We start from the raw sequence: 7,905 nt of genomic DNA, 5'->3' as shown, positions 1-7,905 counted from the left end.
AAGGCTGATTGGTTACTTCCATGTAAGGAAAGGGGCGACGATGCGGTGTCACTACTTAGAATATTACTAATACACACTTATGAAATTAAGTCCTACATAATAAACTTCCTCATGTGGGAGAGACCTCTGTTATCCTAATATCAAAGTAGATCCACAAGTAGAGCACTCTCTTGGCCAAAGTATGACTTTCTTGATAAAAGTTCATTAACTTGCTGTTAAGAACACCGCGGTAGAGTTGGTGAATAACTTAAACGTGCGGAGAGGCCAAACATCCGGAATAATAATAATAATAATAATAATAATAATAATAATAATAATAATAATAATAATAATAATAATAATAATAATAATAATAATAATAATAATAATCCAGAGCCTTTTTTCGGTCATTCGACCGGGTCAGGAATGGAATGAATGAAGCCCCAATCTAGCGGCGAGGATAGGATTGTGCCGGCTGCCGAAGCCTGGACGCACTTCTCTGGAGCAATAATTAATGACTGACAGATGAAATGAAATGTTAATGGAGAGTGTTGTTGGAATGAAAGATGACAGGGAAAACCAGAGTACCCGGAGAAAAACTTGTCCCGTCTCCACTTTGTCCAGCATAAATCTCAGATGGAGTGACCAGGATTTGAACCACGGCATCTAGCCGTGAGAGGCCGGCGCGCTGCTGCCTAAGCCACGGAGGCTAATAATAATAATAATAATAATAATAATAATAATAATAATAATAATAATAAATTGTATAAATTGTAGAACCGGGGGTATGTGAGATGGTGAGGTTTAAGGAAGCGGCAGAGCCTTGGGTCTGAACGAAATATAAGCAAATGCTAATTTACAGTAATGTATTTTTACTACAGAAATAGAATAGGATAAGGGCCGATGACCTTCGATGTTAGGCCCCTTAAAACAACAAGCAAGCAAGAATAGGATAACATGATATATACATACCAGGTGGCCCTCTAGCTCCGTACTTTCTACTTATAAGTGTCCCGCATGCACTAGTGATGAATGGGTTGCCTTGTCGCTGGTTTACAAAGGAGCACTCCAACGTGTTATATTTCGGACGTGATACAAATAACAGGCATTTTATTAGATACGTTCTGAACAGGGTGCATTTATAAACATGCCAAGGATGCAGAAAATAAAATTAATTTATACACGTACAGATACCAAAAAGTTGCTTGTATGAAGAAGTAATTCGATATCTCGCACCGTTATAATTTTATCAGCTGCTCAAGTTAGCCAATCAGATCCCCTCGCGAGCGAATTCAAATGGGCATTGCCCGGTGATGTTGCTAAATCTGTACGTGACTTAAGACTGGCATGAGAGCCATGCAGCGAAATCAGCATCAAATAGAAACACACAGTTGGTTTCAGCCAGCGTCACCGTAGCGTGCTTGGTTTGCAGAGATCCTGTCAGCTCCGGGGTCTGTATTCAAACCCCTCCACTAGCGAAGTTTCATTCTTCGACTGATGCTCCCTTGCTCGAGGCTTACTAACGCAAGGGGGCGCATTTGGCGTGTAGTGCAAAGAAACATACAGCGAGCGGCCGTCCGGTTGATAACTCTTCGTATTCTGACGTAAATAATCTACAGGCAGTAATTCTCCCGTGAAAGTCAGTTATTAGGCATCCCATTTATCAGTAGTGCATGCGGGACACTTATAAGTAGAAAGCACAGCGCTGGCGGGCCATCTGGTATATAAAAACACGTAAATAGAGTGAGTTCAAAAATTAACAAGGCATAGTGTTAAACACTCATTTACCATAAACGTTGAAGCACGAAGCAAGATTAAGGAAAAACAAAAATAGAACTCTACTTGGGATATTGACCCGAATATGCAAGAGCTTATTCATAATCAAGCCATTATCTTTTCTTTGCGATTATTCTTTTACCATTGTATGCACAGTGGATTGCCTAGTCGAGGTGGTTAAAGACGTGCTTGATTTACCTAGTAGAACGTATTGCAATAGGAACTTGAAACCGTTGAAAGATAATGAATTCACTGCACGCCACTCTGGGGACTTTGATAACTTTACTCTTTGAAGTCTCTCGGAGGAAAATAGCTAACTATAAATTGATTCATTAAGTAAAATAATTAAATGCAAATAAGCTGGCTACTGTGTAGTTTTATTGCGTGTTTCATTTCCTTCCATACATTGTTGAAATGAAAAGATCATCATTGTCGTCGACATCATATCGTGATCTTCCAATGTGTTCTATCCAATGCTCTCTCCCACCAGTCTGTATTTAAAGCGGCCATACACGAACCGGATTTCCTCAAGGTTCGCCCTTAACAGTCCAAGCCTTGAGGAATTCCCCAACATGTTTGGCAGCGTCCTTGAGGCTGCAGTGGGTGGAGAGAGACCCAAAAATCCCGAACAAAAATCAATTCTTTTTTCGCCTTCAAGCCGTATTTTTTCAGTTGTTAGATCATCAGCCCAGAGGCTGGTTGGATCCTCAAATATCACCACCAAAGGCTATGCAGTAAAAAGGAAAACCACAAAAACCAATGGCCGAGTCCAAATGAGGCGTACTAGGCAAGATGGGGGGGGGGAGGTGAGGTAGTTTGCCATATTTTTGCAGTATGAAGCCAATAATCTCAATGTTTAGTGGAGAAGAATGTCTTGCCTCATAACCCTTTAGCGATAAAAGGGGTGACCAATGAAAGAAGATGTAAATATGTATCGTGATCCATCCTCAAATACTTGTGGAAATCTTTCGGGAAGACCTTCAGTTCAGTAATTAGATTTTTGAGGGAATACACGCTTATCTTCAAAAGCCACTTCTTGCACCATACACCTCTTCTGCGCCTTTTCATGCGAACGCTGTTCCATACCACACAACCGGCAGACGCTAGAATATCATCCATTGTGGCCATGATGAACACAAATGGCAAACCCACGAGATCAACAAACAACCGCCCAGTCAACATAGAACTGGGGTTGAATCTGGAGAAAATCTCAAGACCTTTTCCTTGAGGGGGGTGAGGAAAATCCTCTCCGTGTGTGAGTGAAGGTTAGGTAGAGAAAATCCCCAAGGAAATCCCGGATGTTTTTTTGCTTGAGGATTTCCTGTGCATGTATGGCAACCTTTAGTTTGTTACTTCATCTCTTCCTCGGTCTGTCCAGTGATTTATTTCTGCAGGGAACAATATCCACTAGTTTCACAAGCTACTTCTCATGTGTCTGTTATGTTTGGATTCTTTAGGGAGACATGCATGAAATCCTTGAAAACTATGAAAAATTTCTTTTTGCTGAAATTGCTCCCTTATTATGTTGGGAATCTAGTCACAGAAGGATTTGGTTGAATTCACTCCCCAAGTGTACTTAAAAATATAAATTCGTAACACTTGCACGTCAAGTGCCACGCCTCCTTTTTCATCCATTGGTACTTTTCGTCTTCGCTGAACTGTTTACTTCGGTTTTGTCAAACATTTGACGGTATTACACGAAGGAATCGTGAAGAAGGCTGTGAACCATCATTTTGGTTGGTCAAGCACGGCGATTTTTTTCATTTGGGAGGTACAGTGCGAGATTGCTCGTTAAGAAATTCCATTTCCTTTTCCAGGACTTCCTTTAGACATGAATATGTCTTTTGGCTGGGGGTCATCCGAAAATTTGCGTAATGAGGCAAAATATGTGTTGGAAGTGACGTCATATTAGTCGTTACCGTAGGCCTTGGTCGCCAAAGTTACTGCGGCTGTGGATTTGTATAAATAAAGCGTTGTCTGCGTTATAATACAAGGCCTTGAAATAGAGCCCGTAAGATGCTATCGAAGTGGTCACACTCAAGTTCAATGCCAGGCCGCTAGGATCGCTTTCTTACACCCCTGTTTAGCGGGTTCGCGCCTTTAAACGTGTTTATTAAGTGAGTTGGTTATGAATGTGTAAATTCTTCTGATGTTAAGCATTCGCAGTTGCAATCATGGCTTATTCACGAAAAATTAAAGGTCGTGGAGTTTCGTTTTACAAGTTTCCAGTGAATGTTCAGTGTTTAAAACATTATGCGGAGGAAGCATTACGCATGAGGTACGACTTCCAGCTGATGATGCTAAGTCTCTGTTCCTAAGTTGTTATAAAAATCGTGCAATCCAAAAATTTGGCGCCGGCCTTTGTTTGTAAACAATGCTACCGTGACCGGCGATCATTTGAGAGGCCTCTTCAAACTCAGAAATCTTCAGTTATGAAGCCGGCAAGGAAACTAACCAGAAAAGTAATTTGCTCAACAAATTTGGAGAAGATGAATGTAGCAAGAGCTAAAAACAATATTTTTTTGAAAAAAGTATGGAGGTGGTTTGTCCCGTGAACATTAAAGACGAGACAGTTTAAATAAACCATTTGTCTTATGGAGCATTTTATAAAATTGTTCGATGCGCATAACGTCTGCAGCACCTCGCATGGGACATATTCCAGGAATGAGAACAAATTATCATTTTTTATCATTGAAGATGAACGCCTCAGTTAATTAATTATTAGGAAAATTCAAATGTACTCAGGGAAAGTGAAATTATTCACGAGGTAAACGTATCAGGCATTGATCTTGACTTCCCAATCCACTGTTGACTGCGTAAAATACCTCTAGAGTACATATTTGTTTTATGTATTGACGAGGAGCCTAATAAGTGATGACATCGAGCTCTTCTTCAGGTACGTAAGACGAAAAGCGGGATACAATGACACTATGGATGCAAGGTCATGCCTCAATGCAATCGAAACAACGCTCCATACTGGGATTATTTCGGCATGAAAGCATGGCAATGTTGAGCTGTGCACACTGTACAAACCAGAATTAACAATGAATAATAACTTCACTACTATTTGAAAATGTCACTGGCAGATTTCTTACTTTGTATTGTGAGAAAAGAATTGTTAATCTAACCTACAACATACTATATTGCGTGACGATCGTGTTAAAATTTTGATATATTTGTAGTTTAATCGCTTAAAATTATGCTGTAATTTGTGGCAAGTAACTTAGTTCTACATATTTTCTTCTTTATGTATACCGGTAATTATAGTTTAGAAATGCCTTATATTATAAGTCTAAAGTATCAGATTAGAGACATATCAGGTTGAGATTCTCCTTTGTATAAATCAGTCATAAAGTTAAACAATGATCAAATAAATATCTCTGTACACCAATGTTCTCTGAAATATAGGAAGTACTCTGTGCATAGGTAAAACTCGATGTCCATAAATTTATCTCCTGTCACTGGCGTATTATAATGGCGCAGTTTACAGTCCACAAGACGATCCATGGGATAATAGTTGAATGATAAGTTAATCCGACCAAGATTAGCTGCTGTCAGGTATAAAAGGAGCCGTGGACAATGTCCAGATAGTAGCGTCTCCTTTACTGCAAGAACAACAACTCCTGATTTACGCCATGAAAGGTAACTGAACACCTTATTTATTACACAGCTCGAGAGAAAGAAGTAATTTATAAATTTGTCAGATGAACTAAACGCCAAAACGAGTGAAATATCCCACAGTAAGTTAAAGAAAATTAAACACTTTTAATTATTGCAAAGTCAAAGCTGAGATGGATCATTCAGAAGGTAGTAGTTTTCATTACTCATCAGGACGTCGATCACTCAACCTACATTATAAACGAGTACCAAGCTAATTTCTGGGGGCCAAGGGGGTCGAGAGTAGAGCTAACCACTGAATACCACTTTGTGCCATCGTCTGGTATTGCTCAAAACTTTACTTTCCACTCTTCTAGGGGACTACGAAGATGGCATTGTTTGTTTGTTGCAAAATCTGAAAGTAATATCTGCTGCATATCTTTAATCATAACCAAGGTGAGGTGAGGGAGAGGATCAGTGGGGGAGTGCTTGCCTCCAGATCCCAAATTGCGGGTTCAAACCCAGTAGAGGTAGTGGGATTTTTGAAGAGCGGGAAAATGTCCATTCGACTCCATGCCGTATAATGTCGGGGTATAAGAGATCTGGGTGACACATTAGGTGTTTAGCAGATAAAATTAATTTAAATTCAGCCATAGATCGACCAACATATTTCCGGTTTTTTGCCATTTGGTAGAGTTAATCGGAAGGTCGAATTTCGACGCGCAGACAGCCGAAATTGCGTCGCTTCCAGTCATAAGTGGACCATGCCTGTAATTACTGCGACAATACAATCATTGTCTAGTGGTAGAGAAGTTAACATGCAACTTAACTATACAGTATATGAGAATGGGAGACATAGGTAGAGCTAACAGTACATTGTTAAACCCTTCACCAAAAATGAGTACCAGGTTTATTCCTGGGGGCGATCACAGATAACTACTTTGCCTCACCAAGTGCCGAGGTTACGGGTAGTGGAAGCCTTTACCTTCCGCCCCTCCAAGGGCCTCTATGGTCAGTACGAAGATGACTTTGCTTTGCTTTTTAACATTCTCAGGATAGAAAAATTTATGATGAATTAAGTTTAGTACTCATTGAGTCTTTGTAATTTTGTGCGTTTTTGTTTTTATTGTTGGTTATCCAAGTCTCCCCATTCTTTTGCTTCTAACCAAATCAAGAAAACCAAACCCTACGGCACTTAACGCCATTGAAAGGGCCTTGGCCAGCCCAGCGACGCTGCTCAGCCCGAAGGCCTGCAGATTACGAGGGGTCGTGTAGTCAGCAAGACGTATCCTCTCGGCCGTAATTCTGGGTTTTCGAGACGGGGGCCGCCATCTCACCGTCAGATGGCTCCTCAGTTCTAATCATGTAGGCTGAGTGGACCTCGAACCAGCCCTCAGGTCGAGAGAAAAATCCCTGACCTGCCCGGGAACCGAACCCTGGGCCTCCGGGCGAGAGGCAGGCACGCTAGCGCAACACCACGGGGCCAACATTCTTTTGCTTCTGTCATCCACAAATTATTTCATTATGTAGGCCTATATTCTTGGGTAAGTGTCCTTATTCTTCTTCCCAACTTCCCTTAATGATTTATTTATTTATTAATCACACACATATATACCTCCTTCATTATGTTGGTACCTTCATTTTGCACTTAAGCACCTTATTTTGCTACTTTTCCAGCTATCTTCGTATTCGTGGCGCTGGTCGCTCTAGTCGCAGTCTACGTTCACTCCAGTCCTGTTGGATCATGCCCTACTCCTGATCCTCAGAATCGCACCGAGCACCTCCCTGACAGTGAGGACTGTTCCAAGTTCTGGCGATGTTCTAACGGTGTTCCCATAGAGGGGAGCTGCCCCGATAACCTACACTTCAGTCCAGAACTTCAAGTTTGTGCCTGGCCTGATCAAGCTGGCTGTGAGGCAAGTTCCGAGTCCAACAGCAATGACTCAGATTCATCAGAGAATGGCGGTACATCATCATCTGAAGAAACAGAAGACGTTCCCCTTCCTTTGAAGTGACAGCGTAATTCTTCCGAAATGATTTGTGTTTCTCTAACATACAGTTTTTACATATAACATGAAATTCAGAATTTTGTAATATAAAGATATTAACTAAATGCGTGACACTTTAAATAAAGTGTGTCAATGAAATTCAATGCAATTATTGTCCCTCCTTCAGTAACATCTTCAAGTAGCTATAAGCTTGCATTCGGGGGATAGTAGTTTCGAACCCCAATGTGGGCCGTCCTGGAGATGGTTTTCCGTGTTTTCCTACTTTCACAGTAGGCAAATGCTGGGGGTTGTGCCTTAATTCAAACCACGGTCGCTACCTTCCCACTCCTAATCCTTTAATGTTCCATCGTTGCCATAAGGCCTGTCTGTATCGGTGCGATGTAAAGTAAATAATTATAAAAGTCACTAACTTCGTAGTCATTAGCCTCTATAGGCCTACCCGCTGTTCGTGTAGAGGTTCTTGTGTTGTGCCATCTGTTGAGTCAGAAGGTCGGAGATTGTTTGTTTATTCAAAATGTATCATCCTAGATTATGTTGCAACAGT

The 7,905-nt window shown here is 41.0% G+C and overlaps 1 non-coding gene across 1 annotated transcript; it reads left to right on the top strand.

Annotated features, from left to right (window-relative positions):
- Positions 1-5,317: 5,317 nt before the first annotated feature.
- LOC136857782 (uncharacterized) lies at positions 5,318-7,499 on the top strand. The gene is made up of 2 exons (XR_011017577.1): positions 5,318-5,397; positions 7,030-7,499. It is a non-coding gene; the product is annotated as an uncharacterized protein (transcript).
- Positions 7,500-7,905: the final 406 nt, after the last annotated feature.

Source organism: Anabrus simplex, chromosome 1 (genome assembly GCF_040414725.1).
Source record: "Anabrus simplex isolate iqAnaSimp1 chromosome 1, ASM4041472v1, whole genome shotgun sequence".
Classification (NCBI taxonomy): domain Eukaryota; kingdom Metazoa; phylum Arthropoda; class Insecta; order Orthoptera; family Tettigoniidae; genus Anabrus; species Anabrus simplex.
The sequence above is the reverse complement of the archived record's forward strand: the minus strand, read 5'-3'. Positions and strand labels throughout refer to the sequence as shown.